This window comes from Amblyomma maculatum, chromosome 5 (genome assembly GCF_055883805.1).
Source record: "Amblyomma maculatum isolate TAMU_Amacu chromosome 5, ASM5588380v1, whole genome shotgun sequence".
In the NCBI taxonomy this organism is placed as follows: domain Eukaryota; kingdom Metazoa; phylum Arthropoda; class Arachnida; order Ixodida; family Ixodidae; genus Amblyomma; species Amblyomma maculatum.
The window spans coordinates 114,681,957-114,709,719 of NC_139348.1; the positions used below are offsets into that span (position 1 = coordinate 114,681,957).

At 42.4% G+C, this 27,763-nt stretch overlaps 1 long non-coding RNA gene across 1 annotated transcript; it reads right to left on the reverse strand.

The window, feature by feature from the left end:
• Positions 1-226: 226 nt before the first annotated feature.
• On the reverse strand, positions 227-26,810 carry LOC146189266 (uncharacterized). Its single transcript, XR_014707279.1, has 4 exons — positions 26,771-26,810; positions 22,855-22,896; positions 11,150-11,191; positions 227-405 (listed from the first exon to the last, which is right to left on the reverse strand). It is a non-coding gene; the product is annotated as an uncharacterized LOC146189266 (long non-coding RNA).
• Positions 26,811-27,763: the final 953 nt, after the last annotated feature.

The following is a 27,763-nucleotide window of genomic DNA, read 5'->3' on the forward strand; positions in this document are numbered from 1 at the left end:
TAAGAAATTGTATTTCACAAAATGGCATCTTTTTTTTTGGAGGACTGTGGATTCTAATGTTTTTGCAATTAACGATGTAGTGTTTCGTGGGCCAACCGAGAAAAACGCTTCTAGAATTTAATCTGTTCAAATTGTGAGTAGTTTCTCTGACATTTCGAGAAGTGCCCGCGGGAAGAATTTACAGACATTCTTCAGTTAATCACAATTTTTATTGTCTATTTATTTTTTATTCGTCAGGATCGTAAGGATCGCATTCGTCCCGAGTGACACAACGGCTTCCTCTACTCATTCGGACCATGTAGTGGCCTTTGGCGGAGCAGTAGCAGGAATTGTCTCCGTTCAAAACGCACTCGCGCTCGCCATTTGGGCACTCGCACTTTTCACAGTCATCCATATCCATCTCTCCTGAAAAAGCAAGGCACGTAAAAGAAGCAGTAAATGACAGCATAGTGTTCAATACTTTCACACTCCATTAACATGACGAGGTTCATAAAGTAGGTTGTCATTACTTGGGCGATATCTATACGGAACTGCTCGTAAAATGTAGAGAAGCAATGCGTAAAATATTCGTGCTTATCAGACACACTTAGCATTGCTCTTTTCATCTGCTGTGATCTGAAAATATTAGACCACAACTAGGATTCAGATAATATGACGCTTTTTGTCCTTTCAGCGCTTATACTTTTGCGCGCGATAAACATAGGAACCTTAGTAGCGGCACAATTTATAACCATTAAAAATAATTATTTGCCTCTTTAGGGAACATTATAAATGACGTTATGTGTCGCCTAAAGGATAAATGCATTTTGAACAACGAAATAGCCTTTGTATAAAAACAAAAATTCGATTAGACACCTCAAAATATTTCCTTTTTAAGACGACAATGTCGCATTGACATAATTTAGTGTAAGAGTCGGCACACCGCTGCGACTCAGTAGCCAGGGAGCTCATACGCTGTACCAGATGATATGGGTTCTATCTCTGCCATGACGACCGCGCCACGATGAAGTCGTGAAGCAAGACGCCTCTGCACTTAGTGATGTCAATGATCAGTAAACGATACCAAAATCCGCCTAAAGATTTGCAAAGCTTTACTAATGCGTCTATCATAGCCTGAGTTGCTTTGTGATGGTAACCTCGTGAAACAATAAGGCAAACCTTATTATATGCATTTGTAATGCTTACATTATACAGGGCACTTAATGCAAGCCCCGTGTAACTGGCGTCAAGAGTGGATACTATATAGGTGAGAAGAGGTCGAGAACGATAGAATACAGTACTACATGCAGCAGTTAGCTTCATGCAAAACCGTCTCTCACAGCTCTGCACAGACCTGAGCGCCAACCGGTATTAACACCTAGAAGCAAAAGGAACATCGCGGTTGATTCACACAACCCCAGTAACCCCCGTCCGGACGAGGGGAATTGAAGACACCACCAACTAAAACTGATCTTTCCGGATATTGCTTTCGAAAATTAAATACCTATACGAGTTTTCCGCGAGAGGTAGAGCCACTGCCTAGTCTAACTAAATTTCACTGACACTGCAAATATCTCCGGATATGGGTACACCAAATTTCCAGAGCAAGGTGTACCTGAACAAAGTGTGCATCAACATACCCCGCCGCCTTTCCCGCAGGGGTATCCTTGTGCACACGTCGGTTGATAATTGAAAGATACGTATCCGCTGAAACCTGGAACGGCTGTCAAAGCACTTGTCTCCTTCAGTAACAGGGCTAATACCTAGAACTTGTCCATACGAAGACGTCATTTGAGATCTCCATCCTTCGAGGAGAGCCATCTACAGTTCCCCTGAAGCGCACCGCTATAACATCTGTAGCCGCAAACTTGGTAATGAGCCCGGGTGTCAAAAAATATAGATGTCACGTTGGATAACTAAGTGACTATAAACTACAGTAAGAGCTTGGAAGATTTATAGGCAGGGCAGCAGAAGACTTGCGGGAATGAGGGAACAATATAAGAGTATGGGACGTAATTGAATGTGAGTTAGCTTTGATATTACTGGCCTGGGGTTTCGCTACTCGCCTGCGACAAGGAAACAGCTCAAAATGTTGGTGCTTCACATAGACCTTCGCTAAAATAGGGGTAAGCAATGCTGTGATGACGGCTAGTTGGTTTTCCATTATAAGTAGGCGCGCTAAACATTGACCCAAGACGGTTTACTAAAAGAAGTAATTTGGTTGTCAACTTCCGTCACGTCATCATGCGGAGCTTCCGTTATGTTCTTCATGTTTGTATACTGTTTGTGGCTATGTTTTGCACTCACCTAAACAGAGCAAGCCATGACATTGAGAGTGCCTCTGGTTTGTTTGGAACATATTTTCTGAACGAACCTTTTGCCTCAAACTATAATCTTCGTTATTATCGACTATTTCTTATATATAAAGTATAGGCGAAGGACATATTTCAATATAAAGTTGATATTGCTAGTAATGAAACCTATACAGCTAGAAGCATGGCGAAATGGCGGATATGTGCATACTTGAAGGCATTATGCTTTAATTCAAAAGGTACAAAAACTACCAGCACCATTTCTAATCAACGTTATTTCTCTCATCCACGAAATAAATGTCTGCTTTCATATTTTTTTGTTACGCAGGAAGTATAAGTAAAAAAAAAAGAATAAATATACTCTTGCCAACTTCATCAATTGTTTATTAAAATGAGATTGTGAATGTTTGACGATATACTTTTATGTTCATATTGTATTCTTTTTTGTTTGTTTTACAGCTGTAGCAGATACTCTTGGGTTTGTTGGCAAATTATGTGCTATTTTACAGCGGAGACGGGAATTAAAAGAATAACAGAAGATGAAGTTCATGTTTGGAGCTCTGCTGTTGTTGCGATTGAAATTCATGGCATTTCAATGCAATAAAATAAATTAGTTGATTTAGAAAATAGTCAAGCTTTCACATTTCTCACCTTCCATAATTGCGCGATAAAGGTAACGGTAACCATAAAATCTATGAATACCTCGAGCATAGCTATGCCAGCGATGGGAAAGGGAATTGTTTTCTTGCGTCAAACGATAATTGGAGATCACCATCATTTCACGATCAGAGAGTTAACGATAATAAACTGAGAATAGGCAAGACACCATTTAGACGGTGAGGCGAGAATAGTTAGGAAGCAAGGTAAATGGCAGTCACTTAAGGTGATAGAGGTAATAGCTGTTGGTGAGTGAGAGTTTAAATAAGCGGTTGTCGTGAACAATCTGTGCGGTATATATCTAGTAGCAGTCAAAATATACCCGCAGGTGCCACAGGGCAGTGCAAGTTGTAGGATATTAAATAAATCTTTGCCACGCGGTGGTTGTAGGTGCGCTAATATCGGAGAAAATTCATTAGCGCGAAGCAAAAAACATCAATTTCCCTCAACCAAGAAGAATTGTTTTCTTTCGAAACTCGAATATGCTTGAGTTGTTTGGGACCCGTTTACTAAACACAATATCACCCATTTAGAAAAGGTACAAAGAAAAGCTGTGAGATTCATTTACTCTAAATTTTCTCCGTATGACTCACCCTCTGAATTAATGCAGGTTAATGGTATTGAACGTCTTGAGCAACGAAGAAAAAATTTACGCTTGCAATTTCTTTCCGCGCTTTGGAATCGAGACCTAGCTATTAACCCTTCACCCTATCTGTCGCTTTTATCATCAAGGCATACGCGCCACCATCATCCTAATTCGCTGACGCCGTATTTCACACGAACTGATTTATTCAAGTTTCCATTTTTTCGTCGCACAGTAACCGACTGAAACGATTCATTATTGCCTTTCTCCACACTTTGATGTTTATTACTTTTGTTATTATTGTTTTTTGCTATCTTTCCACCCTGCTTGGACCGGTACAAGGTTGGCAGTATTGAATAAATAAATAAATAAATAAAAAGAGAAAGAAAGAAAGAAAGAAAGAAAGAGTGACGAAATTATTATATTGATGTTCGTGCCCGAAAAACATTAAGCAAAAACTGCACCGAAATATTTCGCCTTCGTAAACTTTGAAGACGTTTCTTAGTCAGCAAAATGTTCAGCACCAGTCCTAGCAATGAGTGCTAGCAACCATTGCTCTCAGGCTACCCTTAGGAGACCGAAGAGAGATATTAGGAGGAATGTCAGCTCGTGGCTATATATATTCATCCGCAGAATCTGGACTCACAATGAACAGTACAATGGTTAGATTTTCAACCAGCCACTATAAGGGTCATTGAAAAAGACACCTCAGGAAACCTATTGTTCATAAGTATTGGCTTAATTTCTGCGTTCAAAAAGGCCTGTGAATTTTGGTAATAAGCTTACATTGTAAATATTAATATTTCCCTTTCCCTTGCAATTTCAGTTTATTACCTTAAAGGCGGCCAAGAGTTGGGGTATTACATAAGGAGTGGGTAACACATAAGCCTACAGGAAAAATACTTAGAAAGTAAAAACGTTACAATTTATGCCGTTAATGATAACAGCTACACGACTGAAAATGTGGATGGACTAATGATTACGACAGCATGATGTGGAAGGGCGATCCGGTTCAGGCCTGATGGGGGGAATGATGCGGCAAATCTCGTAGTACGGGAACGTGGCCGGGCAACTTGTAGGGTATAACAGATGCGTAGCGAAATGCTTGCTGGAGGATTTGTGTAGCGTGTGAGATAAGGTGAACTTTAAAAGACATGTGAGACAAGTAAGCACTTGCGAATCGATGGCTACAAGCCAGGATTGGTAAACCGGACTCCCTTGTGAGGATAATATGCTGATGTTGTGCAAGGGTCACGAATGAATCAATCTCGTTCTCCGATTCTGAAAGCATTGTAAGGAATTCTTTAGCTACATATGCCTAGGGCACCAGATGGGCGAGGTATATTCCAGCTTAAACGACACAAATTATTTCATCATCATCATCATCATCAGCTTGATTATACCCACTGCAGGGCGAAGGCCTCTCCCATATTTCTCCACTTAACGCGGTTCTGTGCTAGCTGCATCCACTTGACCCCTGTGAACTTCTTAATCTCATCCACCCACCTAACTTTCTGCCGCCCCCTGCTACACTTTCCTTCCCTTGGAATCCAATTTGTTACCCTCAGCGACCATCGGTTATCCTCTCTTCGCACTACATGTCCTGCCCATGTCCATTTCTTCTTCTTAATTTCTACTAGATGTCGGTAACTAGTAAACAAATTATTTGCAATCTAGTAAATATAGATTTCGTCGTGAACGTCACAGATGGTGTTTTAAGAAGAGAAAACTTCTGTTAGGAGATCATATTTTTCTAGTGATATGCACGTTCCATGTTAGATCGTTTCTCAGTGTTACGTACAGATATTTTAAAATTCAGGTAAAGCAACCCTAACATATGTGTTTATATGGGGAAACAAGTAAGGGTGATGCTTGCGACTAAATGATACCAGTTTCATATTTTGGAGTTAAGTTCTATTACACATTTCTTGCACCACTCTTGTATATATTTAAGTCGTTTTCAAGAGGTATGTGATAACACAGGTTATGAATTGTGCGACAGATAACAGTCATTGGCAAACATAAAGATGTGATTGGAGACATACCTGGTTATCTCATTAGTACATATTAAGGATAGAAGAAAACCAATGACTGACATTTGGGGGGCGCCTCATGTTACTGGTAGAAACTAGAAGCTACTAGAGGCTGCGTTGTTACATCGCATACATCTTGGGTTTTTGTGGTTTATATTTTCAGATTAACTCTGATAGCTGGTCAATATTGCACACATCATTGCATACGATGAAAATATTTTCCTACCAATATAGATGGCCTTCACACATCGGCTATATCTTGGCGTAAATTGGTCAATGTCGTAGTATTGTACCCATGTTGTAATTATATCTCGATATTGCCTGACGAGCTACGACGGCTGGCCAACATGTACACATCATAGCATAGGTTGGCGAATATTATTCTCCCATCGGCGATGACGTGTGAACATAGAATAATACTGAATAGAATAATTCATAATGTCAAGCCAGAGGAGTTGGCTTCACAACATTGCATACATCATGCGATCTTTGTCTCATTTCTCTCACCCTCCTTCGAGCTCTATGCCTGCTCTTCCGACAAATATGGCAACTTCAAATTCAAATTCAAATGTGGCAAATCTAGGAAGACATCGCGATCAGGTGGCACCTTTGTTCTTGTTACTTTAACTTGTTTTTCTTTTGTGTTTATGTTTTAGATTTCCACTGGTATTCTTTCAAATGTATGAGACTGCTCTTGCTATGATTTACTGACTGCTATTGCTATGATTAGTCTATGATATTTTGTTACATTTGTTTCAAGAGTTTAGTCATATATGATTAGTCATGTTATTTGCTGCTTCCTGTTACCGCCAGGGTTGAGAGTGATTAAGGATTGTACACACGGCGGGTCGAGGAGTTTTGAATTTGTTCCTTTTCTTCCATTAACAGTTGGAAGCACGTGCCTGGGGTGTGGTATTCTTTATTTTGTTGTCGGCTTTGCTCCATGGTGCGTAATGGAGTTGGTTTCGCCACCAATGCTCTCCACAAGCCGCCACTATAAAACTCGAAAGCTATATTGTGTCCAATTGAAGTGACCAAAAAGAATGCGAAAAATAACGGTGATCTACGGTGCACGATCAGATAAAAGAGCCACGTCAATGATAGCCTGAAAAAGTTTTGCACAAAAGAAAATTATCTATCTTTTGCGTTTCGCTCAGTGACCTTAAATCGTGCTAATATACATGGCGAAGACAATCCAGAGCTGTCATTGCGTAGAGCTCAAGCGCCAAGAAGTGCGATGCTTAGAGCACATCTAACCACCAACCACTATTCTTCTATTTTGGTGAGGCTGGACACTTCTTCCGTCACTGTCCGTGCAGTCGTTTCGGTCTGCGTGGTTTCACCTGCAACGCCCCATGATCCCGGCCTTGCAAGCGACCAGAGGATATCGATCAGACCAGAAGACATATGTAACTCTCCCCCTCACCGTCCAACATCGATTTGCGCAACCGGGCCGCGCTTAAGTGCAAGGAAGGTCCCCAGCCCTCGCAGGGGAAACTACAGACATCAGTGCGTGCTGGTGGGGTTACTTAATGGCGAAAAGACAAAAATCCCCAGCCGACGCCAACGAGATACAGCACCGCTTTTACCATGACGCACCCTATAAAGACGACCGCAACGGTCACAGGTTTGGGTTTTAAACTGACACCGCTGCTGTGTATGGTGACAGCATCGATGACAACACGATCAGAGTTCAATCCGGCAACTCCGAACAGTGAATTGACAACGGTGTGCCATGGCCGTGACCTCAATAAACGACAGAGCCAAGATCGGGCACCAAGGCCCACGTGCAATGCTAGGACGCGAACAAACGGCCTTGAACATGCTGTTGACGGTCGCACAGTCAACGCTCTAGTAGACACCAGAGTCGACTATTCAGTCGTGAGTGGACAATTTCCTTCCAATCTAAGGAAAGTAACGACGGGATGGCCCGCTTGTTCACACCGCTGATGGTAACTTCATTACTCTGTTGGGACGATGCAAGACAAGAGTAACAGTGAGTAGACACACTCATCTTACGAGATTTGTGGTCCTGAAGCAGTGCTTCGGCGGCGTTATTTTGGGCATGGACTTTCTAAATGAACATATGACGATCATCAAACTCCGATTCAAGCTTATCAAGTGTTCAACGGGCAAAGGTATACCTTCTACACAACGACCTCAACTCGACGTAGCTTAAACGTTGACGTAGCTTAAAAGGCTTAAGTACCTTTAATTGGGAATCGTCGCATAATGCCGCTGTCAGAAACTCAACCGCCGCTTACTGTCCCATCCTCTACTTGGGAAAATAGAAAAAACGCAGAGACAGAAACATATATGACGGGAGCAGCGTTGGAAAACATAGATGGACAGGAAACAGCTACCGTATACGCTAGCCGTTCCCCTTCGAAAGCTGATGCAAACTATTCGACGACGGAGAAAGTATGTCTTGCCATTATTTGACAATATTAAAATTTCGCCCCTATTTGTACGGACGACCATACAAGATTGTAAGTGATCACCATGCTCTGTGTTGGCTCGCCAACTAAACCGATGCGTCCGGCCGCCTTGCGCAGTAGAGCGTGCGTGTTCAAGAATTCAATATCACAGTCGCCTGCATATCTGGCCGCAAGTATTCCGATGAAAATTCCTTGCACGAGCTCGCGTTGACGGGCTGCCGAAAGGCGACGACGAAGACCGTTTCTTTGACCGTTAAACGAAAGCAGGTTTGCACAGCTGCAGTGATTGCCTCTTCAGTTCAAAGATTTAGCTCATTGTCTCAAAGAAAACATCGCTTCTCCTCCTGTTGTGTTAACGCGTAATTTATCATTATTGATCATGAACAATGACGTCGTCGTGAAGACCTTCACAGGCAACAGACCCGCGAAGCTTCTTGTTGTGCACAAAAACCTCAGACAAGATTATGCAGGAACTGCACGATGAGCCGACAGCAGAGCATCTTAGGTTTGGCGCACATTGCACAAGATACGAGAGATATATTACTGGCTACAGTCACTTCCCGACATTGCTCATTGAGTGAAAACGTGCCACGGGTGTCAGCGACGCAAGGCGCAACCAGTAAGACCACTGGTCTACTGAGCCCAATACCGCTCACGAATAAGCTTTTTCAATAAGTTGAGATGGATCTGCTCGACCTCTTCCCAACTTCATCAGAGGGGAACAAAAAGATTATCGCGGTAACAGATTACATGACCCGCCACGCCGAAGCGAAAGCAGTGCCCAACGGTACCGCAGCAGAAGTTGCTAAGATTTGCGTCGTGCTAATTCTCCTGCGACACGGCTCTCCTGAAGTGCTCATCATGGACAGACGAACTGCATTTACTTCGTAGCCCAGGAACGCCATCTTGCCTTGCAGTCAAAGGAGCCACCGGAGGACAACTTCTTACCATCCCTAGACCAACATACTTAAGGAGCGCCTCAACAAAACGATCACCGACATCATCGTCATGTACGTACATTGACGCCGCACACAATCCCTGGGACTCCATGCTGTCGTACGTGATCTTCTCGTATGACACGGCAGAGCAGGATATAACCAGAGCAACCCCGCCCCCCCCCCCCTTAAAGCTGGTATACGGCTGGGAGCCTACGTCAACGCTCGATGCAAAGCCGCCGCAAACAACCGGCGACGAGAACCAGGACCTCGCCTCCATCATTCAGCGTGAGGAGGAAGTCCGATGGCTTGACCGGCTGCGAAAAAGAACCAGCAACACACTGACGCCCGACGATACACCTTGCGACAATGCGACCCAGAGTACAGGCCGGGTGACCAAGTGTAGGTTTGGATGCCATTGATACAACTTGTGACAATGCGACCCAGAGTACAGGCCGGGTGACCAAGTGTAGGTTTGGATGCCATTGATACAACTTGTGACAATGCGACCCAGAGTACAGGCCGGGTGACCAAGTGTAGGTTTGGATGCCATTGATACAACTTGTGACAATGCGACCCAGAGTACAGGCCGGGTGACCAAGTGTAGGTTTGGATGCCATTGATACAACTTGTGACAATGCGACCCAGAGTACAGGCCGGGTGACCAAGTGTAGGTTTGGATGCCATTGATACAACTTGTGACAATGCGACCCAGAGTACAGGCCGGGTGACCAAGTGTAGGTTTGGATGCCATTGATACAACTTGTGACAATGCGACCCAGAGTACAGGCCGGGTGACCAAGTGTAGGTTTGGATGCCATTGATACAACTTGTGACAATGCGACCCAGAGTACAGGCCGGGTGACCAAGTGTAGGTTTGGATGCCATTACGCCGCTGGGGATTGAGTTAAAAGGTCTTGTGGCGATACTTCGGACCATACCGTGTCCTTGGATGCAGCATCGGATAGCTTGGCTGCGAGGTAATCCTCGACGGCAAGTCTACATCCCAACTGCGCCGGATGCACCCAGAAGCCGTCCATGCAGTGCGCCTCAAACCTTATTACGCTCTCTAAAGTTATTTTAATATGTAATGTTTTGTTTACCTTGCGTAGTCATTGCATTGTTGCCTTTGTATGGGGGAGTAATGTCACAAAACATTCAAATCTTCATTGATTGTTTTTTGACAGCCGCCGGCACGCGGATTAATTCTTTATACCTTGTCTATTCCAGCTCGTTGTCGCGAGAGGCAGCTTTATAAAATATTTTGTCGCGCAAAATGCACCGAAATTTGTCTTCAATATTCCGGTCACTCCCGTCTTTTTTTTAAATGTTCTAGGTTCGGCTAGTCACCATCTGCTGCTTTGTCTAGATGTTTCCTCGCAGTCTTTGAATTGAATCTTTGTCGGTGGGACGGAAATAGTAATTCGACCACCAGCGAGGTAGTTTGCTGCAATACCCGCAGCCGAGTTGTTCAGTTATTTTGAGGGACAAGCCAGCCCAATATCGATTTGACTTCAGTGCGACTACGCCTGTCTTCTGTTTTACTGCTCACAGCACTGTCACCATCAACGTGACAATATTAGCCATGAAAAAAAATATTTATACACTTTTCAGTCCATTCAAGAAACTAAATGAGGCAATCGACATAGTAGAGTATAATTCATTACTAAAGAAGCTAACGCAAATAGGTACGAGAAGATGCATTTATATATTTTTTTTCAAATTAGTTTCTCTTCTCGTTTTTTCTCATACTCTGCTTTTATATTTTTTCATAATGATTTTATAATTTTTAAAAATCTATCTGGCCGAAAAACGGGCGCGCAGCTAGAGCATTGGTAATGAGAATTTCTGTTAAATAACGTCGATGTGCCCCAAGGAAGCATACAAAAACCAATACTTTTCAATATATAATCGTACATTTAGGATCTGGGCCAGACACTGCTTAACATTCTCCGCATTGATAAAGCTCCAATTTCGTCTGAATTAAATAAACATATATGGGGATGGCAAAGCTTCAAAGTGGCAATGTCAGTCACTATTCTGGTTTGCAAACTGTTCCTTTGTTCATAAACTGCCAGACCACTACACTAATATGCTTAAAATTCGTCGTGCGAGGCTTTCATATATTGAAACACAAATCTGTGCCTCAATTTCTGCTAAAATAATTTGCGAAACAGTGTTATTTAAAGCAGTGCTTAATTTTGTTACGCACCTTTTTCCATATCTGGAGGCTGTCGCTGCCGCGATGTGTCGACTGCGAGGAAAACGTTTCGTCAAATTTATAATAACAATATTGTAATCTATAATTACGTTTGATAACTACTTATCTGCGACATGTCACCATCAAAAAACATTTCAGAATACTGCGGCACCTGCATTGGAGGAATGCATAAGCATTGGACGTCGACCTTATCTCATTGGCTAATTAATTGATTGCGCCGCGTGTACCAATTTTTTTCCCAAGCAATATTTGTTCATCCTGTATCTAGTGCTATCTTTTATTTTCTTATAACTTGTTTCATACAAACGTAATACCACGGACACGCTTCTGGTCACATGACGTTGAAAACATAGCCACGTTACGCTTACACAGTAAAAGTGATTTACCACATAGTAGAGTTCATAAAATCATAACCTATGCCACCAAAACTTGAACGAACCGAGTTATAGGAACAACAGTGAATACTAGGACACTTCAGGTTATCAGTTATTGAAGGCAAAATTACTTGGAGAATTTTAAGGTATTGATAGCTACCATGCAATAAACTGAATAATGCAGAAAAAGAACATCGAGTCATTACAAACTCTGTAGAGAAACCAATGCTGACTAAGCAATAAGCACTTTAAATATCTTTCTGTTAAAACTAGGCTTTAAATTTGCCATCTAAAATGGGGCTTGTATGGAAGTAGTGTTCTTCTTGGCTTTCTAATATGAGATGTTTATTTCCTTTTTTTACACTGGTAAAACAAATTTATCTTTATGAGTATGTGTGGGTTATTTTTTTTTCTTTTACGTCATGTGATTTTATTTATTATATATATTCCTTTATATCATGCGCAAAATATGTATGCCTGGTCCAGAAACAAGTCCCGCGTGATTAGATAGACTTGTGTACAACTCTATACAAATTGCTGAAGAAATAATTGTTGATTGATTCATTGACTGACTGATTATTAGCCCGAATGTACCGCACGACTCTTATATAAAAAACAAGTGACAGAAAAATTAAGTACAGCTCAAGAAATGACATGAAAATAGCACGGATAATAGGCAGTGCGGTAACCTGTAGTAGTGCACGCAGTTTGTATTTCAGTCATGTTATGAAACGGCTAGCGAGGTTTCTACTCGAAACGAGTCATCTAAAGCAACTATGGCCATGCATTCTTCTGAATCCATTGGGGTACAAATAAAATGCATTTGTGGCCGAAGAGAGTAACAGATTTACTGAGACTGCAATGTGCGACCACAGAGTCCAAAAAAAAAAACACTGCCGATTGTTATTTGAAAGAACACCCGCCTTAAACTAATATAATATGCAGAGTCAAGCTCTTCGCATTTTTTTGTTTGTGAGGCAATCCATATAGTTCAAAATTATCCGATTTTATGGTAGGTTATAAAATTGAAGCGGTTTCGTGTACAGGTCACAAAAAAATACGGGAACATGCATTTAAGAATTCTCTTACAGCATAATTAAATACCACCTGCCACATGATGATTGAGGAGCCAAACAAACGCTCTCCCGCATTCTATGCTCAGAATTAACGCTAGAAGAAATTTATGACAGAAAGCTGCTGCCCCGGCAATACACAATATTAGGATAACATCTTGTTGCTAGCTTACTCGTCGATTCGCATTTGCAGCTTCTGCACCTTAACACTTCTTCGTCAACTTTTGCATGCCGCAGGTTTGTGAACTGCGCAATTGCACTGTATGATTGCAAGGCAAGCTGTTACGGCAAAGCGTGGTTTTTTGTATACATATGTGATCCATTGACAATAACGGCTATATTTGTATCTATTTGCCATAAAGGTGATACCCAACGAAGCATCTAGTGATGTGAAGATGCTCTATAAGACCTTGAGGTGGATTTATATCTGGTCATGGCATTTTGATGGCTCTTCCGAATTTCAAAAAAGCACGTAGTTACTCGCATGCCTGTTTTCTTTGCTACGAAAGTGACTTGGCGGCGCGCGATATAGACTTACAGGAGTTCGCAATCTGAGGCGGCAGGATCACAGCAATGCATATAGTTGCCCAGGTATCGAAAATAATCATGACATCCAATCGTTCTTTATGAAACTGTTCAGTAACTATTTTATGCAAATAAGGACACCACCGAAGTGAGTGTCCAGTAGGCGATAGCGTTTGCAATGCTTCAGACGGCATTCTTAGCGCAAAAAAAAAAAAAAACACACACCCACACGAGAGAAAAGAAGGGACACGGGACAAGCGCTTGTCCCGTGTCCCTCCTTTCTCTCGTGTGGGTGTGTGTGTGTGTGTTTTTTTTTGCGCTAAGAATGCCGTCTGAAGCTGAAAACCATCTAGCCCGTCTAAAAGTTCTTTTAAGCGTTGCAATGGCACTTCAGAAGGCTGTTGACCTCAAGGATATATGCCACGTAGCCCTCCTAAGTGTTATTCAGATATACCTCATGAAGAAAAAAACTTATGGCTTTATTGCGGTGCTCTGCTCTGGTGCTCTGCTTATCCTGGTGAGGGTCTGATGCTCGGCTGCACATGGAATAAAATTATTATATCGAAAGATTTTGTGCGATGTGAACAACAGCGTTTCTTCAAGAAATAAATGTACCTCCTAAAGGCAATTTCTCGCGTTTAAGCTTAAGGTTTTATTTTTTTACAATACGTGCCTAGTCACAAAGCATAACTCGCTTCCGGCTTTAAAAAGACAGACTTAAACGTGAGCTTTACAAAATAATTTCGGAACTTTTTCACACATTTTAATCGTCTCTCCAAACCTGTGTTGTCAAACCGCATTTTTATTTTGCATGTAAAAAGTGAAGGGTAGAAAATGCTATTCCGTTCTAATGTGCTTGAATGGTAAAATTCAAGAATGAGTGGAAGACTAAGTAATTATAAAAGCGTGCACTAAAATTCCTGGGCTGAAGAGGCGCCGAACGAAACAATCTCCTCAAAAGTAGGTGGCTGTTCGTGTTATTGAAACTTCGTTTTTTGTTTTGTGGAAGTGTGGTCTTTCCAGTTGTGATGTATGGATGCGAGAGTTGGACTGTGAAAAAGGCTGACCGCCGAAGAATTGACGCGTTTGAATTGTGGTGCTGGCGAAGACTCTTGAGAGTTCCTTGGACTGCCAGAAGATCCAATCAGTCGATATTGTCGACCATAAACCCTGACTGCTCATTGGAGGGTCAAATTCTAAAGTTAAAGCTCAGCTACTTTGGTCATCTGATGAGAAGAGAGGAGTCGCTGGAGAAAGATTTGATGTTGGGAAAGGTAGAGGGTCGCCGGAGAAGGGGTAGGCAGCGAACGCGATGGTTAGATGGCATCCTCGAGGCACTGCAGATGAAGTTATGTGATGTTAAGAAGATAGTGAGAGACCGGAAAGCGTGTGCGTGACATGGTCCATAGGGTCACGAAGAGTCGGACACGACTGAACGCCTGAACTGAACTGTGTCCTATGATGGTAATACAAAACATAAGCATTAACGAAAATCGTTTTAACCGTTCTGAAGAAGATCAATTGTGTCACCACTATGCCACAGAGAAGATTTTATTTGCTCATCGGATTACGTCATTGCTAAAATGTCACCGGCCAGTGAAGACCAGACGAAAGGTTGGAGAAACGAATTTCTATTTAAGCAGAATAGCGTATACAAAGAAATATACACATCGGCTGCTTATTAGAGAGCAGACGGGCTCCTTAGGTTTAGATCAAACTAATCGTTGGCGTTCCCTCTCGCTGTCTATGCATAGCTGACAAGAAACGCGCGCGCTTTCTCTCTCAGAAGTGCAGCCAACTCAGAGTATGCAGATGCTGTAGCATACTGCTGTGACTGCTCGAGAAAAGCTATTCACAACCTTACAGGTAGTCATTTCTTTGTGTGCAACCTGATACAGGAGAATAAAATTTGGATTTCATTCGCGCTGTTGAGGAATTTAAGAAAAAAAGATAATCATATGCAATCTTTGTAATGAATGTTAAGAAGGAAACACGATCCCACAAGAAGGATACGGTTTGCACATTAATGCTTAAACTGTGAACCTAAATGATATTGCATAGTTGCTCAATTTTTAAAGACAATTAACAGCGTAAACTTTTCCGCTTTTTTGCGCGCGAATAGCTATTTTGATGTCGGGGCAATATCAGGAACCTGCTCACAGTGAATCATTTGAAGCCGGTGAATACGCCTGTAGCAAGCAGTACCCGACGGATATTTTTATATCTAGCTGATTGTCTGCATACATCCTTGAGAGCATCAAATTTGTTTTCATTGATATAATTTATCTAGTCACCATGAAGGAGATTCTGAAGTTCTACACTGTAATCTGCTTGGGCTACTATTGTTTCTTGTATATTTACTAGACTCTCGTGCGTTGAAGTGTACATTTTTGTTTTGCTAAGTTGTTCAAAAATGCATCATTTCTGAGATATGAGTTCTAAGAAAAGTCAGAAAGTGCGCACTCTGCACCCATGCATTTGGGTTTTTTAGAAGTGTGCGATAGAAAGGGTGAACATTGATTAGCTCACAACTTTCTCAAGGCTTGCTCTGTGTGTTTTTTGTTGTACGTGCTTTTACATTTTTCTTGCTCGGCAATAAAAGTATTTATAATTTCGATGCGTACACGGGTTCTGTGGTCCTATCGCATGCATAAAGATATTTCGGATTTTTCTGGAAGCATAGAGGCCAATAGATGGGGACATGCGGAAGACTCATGCGGAAACAAATGCTGTAACTAGGGCTGCAAAGTGTTCTGTATACAAACTTCGGATTGCCTAGACTGTATAAACATATTTTATTCACTTCAAAAATCTCAACGCTCTTCACGGCTCTGACGAGGCAAGGCATTTTAATTATACGGTCGTTGCAATGGCTGACTCAACTAAAATTGGCCTTTTTGCAGACAAGCGCCTTTGCTTTCATGAGCTTAAGTCATTGCAATCGATTACTCCTGAGCGCGTCTCGTTGCATTCATGTATGGTATAACAGGCGCATGAATCCTAATATTTAAAAAATATTAATATGAGAATCCGAAGCAAGCGAACGAAACACATCAATTCCAGTGTAACAATTCATCCCAAAACTAACTTAAGCCAGCGATAATAAACTATTTGTTGTCAATAAAACTTCCTGATCAGACTGATGCCGGTGGTTCCAACATATGGGCGTAACCGTATTAAAAAGTTCTTTTCTATATGAAAAAAATGAATTGCCTGTTAACTTATTATGCAATATTCTAAAGACCCAAGCATGAATATGCTTCCCATTTAAAGACCCTTACTCGAAGTTAACATTCTGCACTTGAAATTATAAACGCTCTTTCACATTATATTATCTAAATATCGTGCTATGGACATCCCAGCTGAAATCTTAACGCAACATAAAATCCCAACACAGAAGGCCAAATTAGTGTTTTCAACTTTGTCGTAATGCACGTACCTCGCACTGCAGACATTTGTTTTAGGTCTCTTATGGAGAAATCGTATGAAATATTGATATTTAATACCCTGCTTCTTCATTCTTTATCAGAATCCTTTAGAATTCCTGTCGCCTTTGAAGAAACGCCTACCAGCATCAGACCTGCTTTAATAGCTGGTTCATCATACATACCGCATTTTAATTTATCCTACTCCCGCTTTTATTTTATTTTTCAGGACACGGAATGACCGGATCCAGGTCGAGAAATTCAAACCAAAGGTAGCATTATTTCACTCTTTGTTCAATTAATTTCTTCCCCATCGTCTTCCTGCCCCCTCAGTGGTTTTCCTTCTTCGGAAGCAAAATGACCGCACAGCCCAGACTAAGGTAACTCATCTAGTGGAATTATTGGCTCGGCTTGAGAACTCAGGCTCCCCCTCAGTTCTTCCTTCAGAGGTTTTTCTTATTTTTGTAGCGTAGCTACATTGGCCGCAAATTCGCATTTTCGATATGGCGGTGGCCGCGCCGCGGCGGGGGCCGAGCCGTGGTCGCATCGCTCCTACATCACATCTGACGAGGTACATCATTGGTGTAGTTCTAATTACTGATGGCGTTTTAGTCACTAACATGTGCTAATTAATGACTAACTAGTCACTAAGCAGCACTAATGACTGGCCACATCCAGACAACGTAACTAAGCGATTCATGCATGTACGAAGCTGACCCAGACAGGTGTTCGATCCAGGCGTTAGTGCGGCGCCTTTCATTTGCCCCTTCCTGGAACGCTGCGCCACAAAGCAAGCAGAATAAGACCCAGATGCCTATTAGGCGTTAGAAACAAATTTACAGGATAGAAAAGGCACAGTATCTGTCACAATTCTACGCGGACACATGTACCACACAGTAAAAGAAGGGAGGAAGGTAGGAGTGAAAAAAGAGAGGGCGATAGAGGAGCCGTAGTGGAGGGCTATGATCCACCGCGCTATAATGGCTTACGCCTTATCGCAATTCAGTGATCCAAAGTGCCCTCCAGAATTTTTATTGCGAGAGCAATATTACGCTGGGTTGTAGGACAACTGCTTACTGATTTATTTATATTTACTGATTTATTTATAGGAAGGGAAAGGCGCAATAACTGTCTCACTTGTTTTCTGTGGACACCGCAACCGCACCGTAAGAGGGGAGGAAGATGGGAGAGAGAAAGAGGAGCCGTAGTGGAGGGCTACGGAGTAATTTCGACCACCTGGGGATCTTTAACGTGCGCTGACATCGCACAGCACACGGACGCCTCTTCGTTTCCCCTCCATCTAAACGCAGCCCCCGAGGTCGGGTTCGGACCCGGGTACTCCGGCACAGTAGTCGGGCGTCTTACCACTGCACCACCCCGGCGGGGCGGACAACTGCTTACTATCTCCAGACCAACATACTTACGGAGCCCCTCAACAAAACAAACACAAACATCATCGCCATGTACATCGCCGCTTACTATCCCCAGACCAACATACTTACGCAGCCCCGCAACAAAACAAACACAGACATCATCGCCATGTACATAGTCCCGCCGGGGTGGTGCAGTGGTAAGACGCCCGACTACTGTGCCGGAGTTCCCGGGTTCGAACCCGACCGCGGCGGCTGCGTTTCGATGGAGGCGAAATAAAGTGGCGTCTGTGTGCTGTGCGATGTCAGCGCACGTAAAAGATCCCCAGGTGGCCGAAATTACTCCGTAGCCCTCCACTACGGCCCCTCTTTCTCTCTTTCCACTTTCATTCCCACCTTCCTCCCTTCCCTTACGGCGCGGTTCGGGTGTCCACAGAGCAAGTGTGACAGTTACTGCGCCTTTCCCTTCATGTGAACCAAAAAACGAAAACCAAAATCATGTACATCGACGCCATACACAATACACGGGACTCCCCGGCGTACGTAATATTCTCGTATACTACGGCTGTGCAGGAGACAACCGGAACACCCCCCCCCCCTTAAATCTTCTATACGGCAGGGAGACCACGACGACGGTCGGTGCAATGCTGCCGCAAAAAAAAAAAAAAAAAAAACGGCGAGGAGAACCAGGACCTCGCCTCCAACCTTATAGGGCTGCGCAAAAGGTCCAGCAACATACTGACGACCGACGATACAACTTGTGACGCCGCGACGCAGAGTGCAGGCCCGGAGACCAAGTTCGGGCTTGGACGCCGTTACGCTGTCTGTTACGTATAAGGTATTTACTAAGGTAATCGCTAATAGAATCAGGACAACCTTCAGGTTGTCCTGATCAGTCCTGATAGAATCAGGACTTAAATCAAGCAAACGATCAAGCAGGTTTTCGGAAACGGTACTCTACTATTGATAATATCCATGCCATCAACCAGGTGATAGAAAATGCATTCGGGAGGTACGGGGTTCGATCCCCAGTGCCACCGGGTACCCACCGGTTTCCAATGGGTACAAGATTTCCCCCGGCCTGGTGCTCGGCTCATCTGGGGTGAAATGCTTGGGAAAAGGGGCCATGAACCAAAATGTTGGTTCAAGAAATGTAAAAAAAAGGGCCACATAATGGGCTTTTGCCGCGCGAGGCGGACTTATTGTTGTCCGATGGCGGTACGGATCAATGCCACATCGGCGCAACTATTTGGGCCGTGACCCCTTTTCCCAAGCATTTCACCCCAGAAGAGCCGAGCACCAGGCCTGGGGAAAGCTTGTACTCATTCAAAAACCGAGGTGTAACCGGTCGCACCAGGGATCGAACCCGGTACCACCCGAATTCCCGAATACGATGCTCTACCACAAGGCCACCGCTTTTTCGTTGTTTTTTTTCTGACATGGTATTTATAATACAGAAAGGGTTATGTACGCAGACTATTTACAATTCCCTCAGCCATTGCTGAGATGCACAACAGAAGACACAACTTTTTAAAAGGCAGGCAAAGATAAGCACCGTGTCACCAGCGGAAACCAATCAGGTTGAAAGTCAATTTCATCATAAGTGTCCTTCAGTTGCAGCATCATTCTGCTAAAATGGAGTCTAGGTGGAACAACAGGTTCAGCGTTACGATCCGAAATGCGTGTCTTCCACAAGCTATGAAGTCCAATAAGGAAAAACTTGTCATATGGTTCGTAATCAGATGTTGTAACAGCAAGATACCGCACACAGTACGAATTTAGAACAGTTTTTCTTTAGAGTTCTTTGCAGCACATCCCAAAAAACAATTGCGGCTTTGCAAATAATGAAACAGTGCTAAATTGTTTCAGGCACATCACACAGACGGCAGTTTACTGAAGATACAAAAATATTTTTCCTATGGAGTCATGTGTTAACGGGTAGAGCTTCGGTGCGTAATTTAAAGCAAAATGTTTTCGTGCAAGGAGAAATCTGCATTTTGCGCACCCTTTTTAACACTGCATGACCCTTAAAACAAAGTATAAAGAACGATACAGTGGTGGCGGAAAAAGCATTGCTACCAAATTCTTGTATAGTATCTTGCGCGAAACAGAATATAAGCACTCATTCGAGAATCGTACTGTCAAAAACCTTACCGAAGCATAAACTTCCTGCATAAATCCTAGTAACTGCGGGCGGTCAGTAAAATCTGAAGAAACCACTAAGTCGGGAAGCAGATTCATGAAATTAACTTGTAGAAATGCTCTAATAATCGGATCTGAACAATCAAGAAAAAAGAAGAAACGGGCAACTAACTACCTTACATACAGATGCACTAAGCCGAGCCCCCCTACACAAAAGGACTGAATAGGTTATGACGTCGAATCGGTTCAAAATTGGATGACCAAATAAACGTCGCAAATATTCGGTGAAAACGCTGGATGTAATGCCTAGCACAGTGGAGGACCTGAAGCACATAATAAAGTTTTGTCGCCAAAAACATGTTGCAGGCCTGAGCCCGACCGAATATTGAAAGCCGATAGGGGACAAATGTATTAGCATAACGCTGGACTACTGGAACGCGCTCTTTCCAGTAATTTGAACTTGACTTAAATGCATGCAGTGGAACGGCTAGGTATTTAGGGGGCACACATGACCATTCAACTCCTGCATATGGGGGTGGTCTTGAGCCCCACGAACCAAACCAAAGGCCGGAACTCTTGGAGTGATTCATCTGAGCACCAGAAACAACACCAAATTCTTCTATGCTGGATATACCTTTTTCTATGCTTGGTTTGTCAGCGCAGAAAAACGCAAGATCATCCGCATATGCAAGCACTTTCACCTCATTTCCAAGGACAGGGAAGCCATGGATACTACTGTTATGTAAAACACTCTGGCAAAGTGGTTCCAAGTAAAAAGCAAAAAGCAGTGGAGACATCGGACAGCCTTGCTTCACAGAAGAGTTGATTGGTATGGGGCTTGATAGGTGGCCATTTACAATTAGGCGAGTCGAACAATTTCTGCAGCAAAGTTGCACCCCAGCCCTTATACATAGCATTCATTGATTACGAAAAACATTTGACTCAGTTGAAACATCGGTGGTGATGCAGGCACTAAGGAAACAGGGGGCAGACGAGCCGCACGTGAAAGTGCTGGAAGATATGTATGGTGGCTGCACAGCAACCATAGTCATGCATAAAGAAAGTACCTAAATTCCCATAAAGAAAGTTGTTAGGCAAGGAAACACGATCTCCCCAGTATTATTCACAGCTTGCTTAGAGGAAGTATTCAGAGACTTAGATTGGGAGCAGTTAGGGATAAGGGTAGATGGAGAATACCTCAGTAATCTGCGATTTGCTGATTACATTGCCTTGCTAAGTAATTCACGAGATGAACTGTATATAAAGATTGGTGACCTAGACAGGAAAAGTAGAAAGGTAGGATTGAAAATCATAATGCAGAAGACTAAGGTGATGTTCAACAGCCTCCGGAAGGAACAGCAGTTTACTTTAGGTAGCGAAGCACTGGAAGTAGTAGGTGAATATGTCTATTTAGGACAGGTAGTAACCAGAGATCCGGACAATGAAAAGGAAATAATAAGAAGAATAACATTGGGATGGAGCGCATTTGGCAAGCACTCGCAGATTATGACTAGCAGCGTACCGGTATCGCTCAAGAGGAAAGTTTACAACAGTTGCATCTTACCTGTACTCACCTATGGGGCTGAAACATGGAGGCTAACCAAGAGAGTTCTACTTAAGTTGAGGACACTTCAGAGGGCTATGGAGCAAAATATGGTAGGGAGAACATTAAGAGATAGGAAGCGTACATAGTGGGTCAGAGAAATAACTCAAGTTACTGATATTTTAGTGGAAATCAAGAAGAAGAAATGGGCATGGGCAGGACATGTATTGCGAAGAGAGGGTAACCGATGGCCGCTTAGTGTAACAAACTGGATTCCAAAGGAAGGAAAGCGTACCAGGGGGCGGCAGAAAGTTAGGTGGGCGGAGATCAAATATGCATATTTGCTCCTACTCGTATTCGCGAGACGTAGCTCTATCACATTAGTTGTCGCTCAAGATGAGCCGAAAGGTGTCTGCAATATTCCGATCACTTGCGTATTTTTCTGCAGTGTGCTAGGTTAATGTGACAGTCACCATTTGGTGTTTTGTGTAGATGTTTCCTCGTCACCTTTAAATTGATTTTTATGTCGGTGGGACGGCATTCGCAATTCGACGACCAGCGAGCTCTTTTGTTGCAATAGCCGCCGCCGAGTTGTTCAGTTATCTGAGGGGACAAGTCAGCCCAATATCGAGTTAATTTCAGTGCGACTACACCTGTCTTCTGTTTTGGCTGCCTAAGAAACTATTTATGAATTTTTCTGTCTATTTATTAAAGTGAACGAGGCAACTGACACGATAGAGCGTAATTAATTACTAAGGAAGCTAACGCAAATATGTTTGAGAAGACGCTTTTATAAGTTTTGTCATAATCTTTCTGAGCGATGAAAGCGCGCTCAACTAGAGCATGGGTAATGAGAACTTCTGTTAATTAATGTCAATGCACCCTGCGGAAGCATACAAGCACCACTGTTTTTCAATATATACTCGCCCATTTCGATTATGGGCAGCTACAGCTAAACGTTCTCCGCACTGATAAAGCTCCAACTTCGCTTAAAATACATAAACATTGAAAATGAGGACAAAGCTTCAAAGGGGTAATGTCAGTCACTATTCTGGTTTCGTAACTGTTTATTTTTTCATAAACCGCCATAACATTACACAAATATGCTTAAAAATCCTCGTAGGACGCTTTCATATATAAGAACACAGTTCTGTGTCTCTGTTTCTGCCAAAATGAATTGCGAACCATTGTATTTGGAGCCACTGGTTAATTATGTAGCAATCTAGCATAATCATGTTACGCACCTTTTTCCAAACTTTCTGGCTTTCGCGGTCTTGATGTGTAGCCTGCAAGACACACGTTCAGAAAAAGTTAGAATAACAATAGATAAAGCTTTAGCGTAATACATATATACGTTTGATAAACAATTATAGGGGACATGTCGCCATATTAAACAGTTGCGAAAATTGCAGCACCCGCATTGGGGGAATGCCTAAGCATTTTTGCGGAAGAAAAGGCTCCCGGCAAACTATGACGTAACACCCTATGGAGCTCGGGCACCACGTGACTCCCTTTGGACGTCGAGTTTATATCATTGGCCATTAAATGTCTAATTAGCTAATTAGGTTTGAATCAATAGGTGATTGCACCTCATGTACCAAATGTTTCCCAAGCGATATTTTTTCATCCTCTATCTAGCGCAATCTTTCATTGTCTTATAACTTGTTTCATTCGAACGTAATACCACGGATTCACTTCTGCTCATACGATGTTGAAAACAGTGCCCTTTAATGCTTACACTTAAAAGGGATTTACCCCGTAGTAGAATTTTAAAAGCATAATCTATGCAACCAAAACTTGAATGAACCGAGATATAGGAACAATAATGAATACTAGGAACACTTCAGGTTATCAGTTATTCAAGTTATTATTACTTAGATGATTTTAAGGTATTAGTAAAATGTTACAGCTGCCGTACGATAAACTGAAAATTACAAAAAAAACATGGAGTGATTATAAACTCTGGGCAGAATCCAATACTGATTAAGCTCAAGGCACTTTAATTAGATTTCTTTAAAATCTAGGGTCTAAAATTTCCACCTAAATTGGGGCTTGTATGGAAGTACTGTTCTACTTGGTCTTCTTATATGAGAGCTTCAATTTACTTTTTTTTAACGATCATAAATTTCATATATTTTGTTTATGTGTGGGTTGGGGAGGGGGGGGGGTTTCTTCTTTTCATTTAAGTTGTGTGAATTTCATTAATGTATATTGCTTTATATCATACTCAAAGACGCCGAACCTGGTACCTGGTTCAGAAACAAGCCCCGCATGTTTAGATAGACAGGTATATAATTGTAGGAATTGAACGACGGCGAAACACGGAAACGGACACAGATAAGAAAGGGACACCACATGCGCATGTGGTGTCCCTTTACGGTTACCATTCTAAGCACGGTTACCATTCTAAATAATAAGCAACGGGGTAGGCCGCAGTTGTGCGCGCAGTTAATATTTCAATCATGTGACAACACGGCCAGCGAGGTTTCTACCCGTATCGAGTCTTATAAAGTCCCTAGGACCATGCAGTCTCCTGAATCCATTAGGTTGCAAATAAAATGCATTTGCGGCCGAAGAAAGGGTAACATAGATATACTGAGACTGTAATCTGAGATTACTCAGTCTTTGGGAATAGAATTGCGCATCCACCTTGCAACAGATAAAAAAATGCCTTCCGATTATTATTTCAAAAAACAACTGTCTTAACCTATATTAATGTGTACAGTGAAGTTATTTTTTTGTTATTTGTGAGACATTACGATTATCGCTAAATTATCCGATTTTACGGTTTTTTGCACAGTTAACAAAAAGAATGAGAACATGTACCTAAGAGTTCTCGTACCACATAAGTAAATACTATCTGTCACATGATGTTTGAGGAGCCAAACAAATGCTCTTCCGCATTACATGTTCAGTAATAACGCTAGGAGAAATTGATGACCATAAACCTGCTTCCACGGAAATACATTATATTAGGATAACTTCTTGTTGCTAGCTTACTCGTCAATTCGCATTTGCAGCTTCAGCACCAAAAGACTTCTGCGTTCCGTTTATAAGGTATAAAATCCAGCATTATAGCAACTGAGACGGAAACGAGAAATATGGTTTAACTTTTGCATGCCGCAGGTTTGCGAACTGCGCAATTAAACTGTATTATTTCTAGACATGCGGTTACGGTCAAGAGAACATGCCACAGGCAAAGCGAAGTATTTTGTATACTCCTGTGATCCATTGACCATAACGGCTGTATTTGTATCTATTTGTGATAATGGCGATGCCCAAGGAAACATTTTGTCATGTGAAGGTGCTCTATAAAACCTTGATTTGGATTTATATCTGGTCGTGAAACTTGATAGCTCTTCCAAATTTCACAAAGCATGTACTTATTGCACGCCTGTTTTCTTCAAAGGTGACTTCGCGGCGCTCAATATAGACTTACAGGAGTTCGCAATCTGAAGAGGCAGGACGACAGCAATACATATAGTTGCCCAGGTTTCGAAAATCACCATGACTTCCAATCGTTCTGCGTTAAACGGTTTAGTAACTACTTTGTGGTGACAGCGTTGCAATGTAACTTTAGACGGCTGTTCGCATAATGAAAATATGCCACGTAGCCCTCCTAAGTGTTATTCAGATATACTTCATGAACAAATAAACCTATGGCTTTGTTTATGTAGGGTTTATAATACCAAACGGCCTGGTCTTCTGCAGCACTTGGAATAAAATAGTTCTCTCGAAAGCTATCGTGAGAGAGAAAAATTAGCGTTTCTTCGGGAAATAAATGTAGCTTCGTAGGGGCAATTACTCGCATTTACGCTACAGATTTTCTTTTGTTTTTTGAAAACGTGCCGAGTCACAAAGCATAAGTCATTTCTGGCTTTAGAAAGACTGACAATAAAGTGATCTTTAAAATATAGTGTCGGAAATGTTTTACTTATTTAATTTGTCTCTCAAAAACTGTGTAGTGAAACAGATGTACAAGGTGAAGGGCACAAAACGCTATTCCGTTCTGATGTGCTCGAAAGTTATAGTTCGAGATTGAGCGGAATACTCAATAAGAACATAAGTGTGCACTAAAATCCCCGGCCCGAAGAGGCGCCAAAAGAAAAAATCACTTCAAAAGAATGCGCCTGCTCGAGTTAATAGAACTTAGTTTTTTTTTTTTTTTTTTGTGGTAGTCTGTGTCCTGTGATGGTAATACAAAATAAAAACGAGAATCGTTTTTCCGCTGTGAAGAGGATCAATTGCGCCATCACTACACCACACAGATGATTTTTTGTTTTGCTCATGGGATTACGTTATTAATAAAAAGTGATCGCCCAGTGAAGACCAGACAAAAGGTTCGAGAAACGAATTTCTATTAGGTCAGAGTAGCGCGTAGAAAGAAATATACATTCCGGCAGCTTGTTAGGAAGCAGATGTGCTCCTCAGGGTTAGAACAACCAAATCGTTGCAGTTCCCTCTGGATGTATATGCCAAGCTGACGACGAATGTGCGTGCTTTAAGTCTAAGAAGTGCAGCAAACTCGAAGAATACAGCGCAGTAGCATGCTGCTGTGACTGCTCTAGAAAATATATTCACTAGAGTCTCACAAGTAGCGATCACTTTGTGTGCGGCCGGCTGTAGGAGAACCAATTTTGAATTTCATTTGTGCTGCTGCAGATTTTTAAACACGGTCAAGCCTATGGAATTATTAATATGAATGTTAGGAATGGAAACACGATCCCTCAAGAATGATACAGTTTATACGATCAGGCTTAAGCTGAGATTCTACATGATATTGCATATTTGCTCAAGTTTTAAAGTTATAAATACTGCAGGATTCACTCTAACGTCTTTAATCTTTCCAGGGACGATGCTTTCAAGGAACACAGACGTGACTTGCTGTTGAGTAGGTTCAGATTGTCTGTTGGCGTCTGTGGCACAAACCATGTAATGTCACCTAGTCACTGAACGCACTTATGTAGTGACTCTAATATAAGCGGCTATGAGCATAAAAACAATCTGCGATCCAGCTGACAGCAATAAAAATACTTTCCCGAGCGCGAAGTGCAGCCTGGCTAAAGGCATTCTGAAATACGTACATTTTGCCACCCGCTCGACAGAAACGAGCAAAAAAAATTACTTTTTACAGAAGTTAAAAACTCAAGGAATGTTTACTCAGCCGGACACAAACAGTGGATGATCAGTAAGGAACCTGTTACGTTTGCAACAATGACGTGCACTAAGCAGTAGTGGCTTTTTATAGAAGGCAGGCAGATGTATCAGAGTAGTTGAAAAGTTGAGTCGGAGATCAGTTAGTTACACATAACGTTACGAAAATATGCATTTCGTCTCTATCCTTTTTCGCTTGCAGACAATGACTTCGAAGTGCGCTCCGCGTTTATACATGTAAGGATTCATTTGTGAGGAAGGTTACGCTACCATAAATCATGAATCGAGCCGTTTTACACAGCAAGAATGCCTCTGGGAATACATTCTCGGCTGGGTGGCGGCGTGGTGATGATCGGACATAGACGCTCACAACACAATTATGTCTAGGGTAGGGCAGTTCAGTAATGGTTTGTTGTAGCATCAGGAAACTTAAAAATGGTGTATAGATGTAGGTGTGCAAGTCGATACTCAAAAGACTGAAGCAGTTAATTTGCTCAACTTATCCTTGTGCTGAAAAGAGAGTCGGGCCGGTTGGTTCATACTGAGCCAAATGATTGAGTGTGGTTTATAATAAGACGGAAGAAAAAGAAGAATTGATGTCTTTCATCCCTTCCTATCTGCTAGAGTTAGAGATGGGTCGCTCCAGAGCGAGCCGGATCTTCGAAGCCGCTCCTTTCAAAGAGCTGGTGAGCCATTTGGCTCCACAAAACCGGAGCCGGATCCGCCGGAGCCGTAAGATCAGGAGCGGTTGGAGCCGTCGGATCTTTTGGAGAGCTGGTTGCTGGTTCTCTCGTTCAGTGAACATTTCCGATACATGCGGGTGCAACTTCGCGCCATCTATCAGCGATGCGAGAAAGTAACCTCCTGCCCTTTCTCGCAATATTCGCAATAATGTCCTCGCCCTCGGCTGTCTTTTGAGCGGAGTGCGCCGTTCTTTTGGAGAGCGAGTGAGGTGGATCTTTTGTTTTTGTTATATGGATGGAGATCTGCTAGATGGCT